The following is a 1,443-nucleotide window of genomic DNA, read 5'->3' as shown; positions in this document are numbered from 1 at the left end:
TGAGGGTGCTGTCCCTACAGCCTGCTTCCGTGAGGGCGATGCCCTTACAGCCTGCTTCCGTGAGGGCGATGCCCTTACAGCCTGCTTCCGTGAGGGCGATGTCCTTACAGCCTACTTCAGAGGGGGCGCTACCCTTCCAATACGCTCCAGAGAGGGCCTTGTCCCTACAGTCCGCTCCTGAGAGGCTCCTGTCCCTACAGTCCGCTCCAGAAACGTTGCCACTTATTACGGTCCAGCCCGAGTCGCATTGAAGGCGGTACAGCCCGAGTCACCATTGAAGGCGGTGCTGCCCGAGTCACCACTTGACACAGTTCAACCCAAGTTATTGCTTGGAGCTGTCCTGTCTGAGGTTTCTCCCAGTGCTGTCCGGTCCGAGGCTTCTCTCAGTTCTGTCTGTTCCAAGTCTGTCCAGTCCGGGCCATCCTCCAAGTGTGCCCAGTCTGAGCTGTCTCTTGCCGATGGTCTACAGTCCAAGCCGTCTCTTTCCGAGGGTCACCAGTCCCAGCTGTCACCTAATTTTGATGATAAACTTTCTCAATTTAGTGCCCTTTTGAGGTTTTGTGCTTCATATTTTTTCTCCGTTATTAAAGTAATTCTATAGTTTTCAAATAAGCATTGCATAGGCGATTGTATTGTGTTTCTAACGCACAAAGTGATTTATTTTAGCAGATGTAAATAGTCAACAATTCAATACATTATTATATTATGATACAGTACAGTACAGCCAATACCAAAAGATAAATACATACCGCTGCTATCGCATGCGTTCGCTGCGCACCCACGGGACCCGGTGGACAGTATATCTGTTAGAATACTGTGATCAGTGAAGACTGAGGGCCATGGGGGTGCAGCTATGATTATATACAGTACAGTGTTACACAGTGAACAATAGAGATGACGTAGCTTGCTTCTATAGGTCCAGACAAGGGTGGTTCCAGGGTAAACAGGTCATAGGCTGATTCAATCTAAGGAATCCAAAGGTGGGGGTCGTCTCCCAGGGGATGAGCTCCTTTCTTCCCGCCAATGCTCCAGTTACAATTAGCATTTCATAGCCAGTATCATACAAAGGTTTATTCCCTAACATCAATAACTAGAGTATGCAATATGCAATCTTTTCGGAGATGGAACCGGACAGCTGCTGATGAATAGGGCTTTAATATGACACTAGGCATGATACCTTTCCTATAACCTGAACCTTGAATATCACTGAAGTGTACGTATAATCATTATATATATATATATATATATATATATATATATATATAGACTACTAATAAACCAAATACTATCTGCTCATAAATTACAGTGTAACGGAACCAATATGAATATGAATTATATAAATAACTAAATGTTGTAATGCGAGTGTGTGCATCCGTATTTTACCGTGCGATCGCACCACGCCACGTGTTACGTGGCGTATGGATCGCAATCGCACGGCAAAAC

This window comes from Mixophyes fleayi, chromosome 2, assembly GCF_038048845.1.
Source record: "Mixophyes fleayi isolate aMixFle1 chromosome 2, aMixFle1.hap1, whole genome shotgun sequence".
Lineage (NCBI taxonomy): Eukaryota > Metazoa > Chordata > Amphibia > Anura > Limnodynastidae > Mixophyes > Mixophyes fleayi.
The sequence above is the reverse complement of the archived record's forward strand: the minus strand, read 5'-3'. Positions refer to the sequence as shown.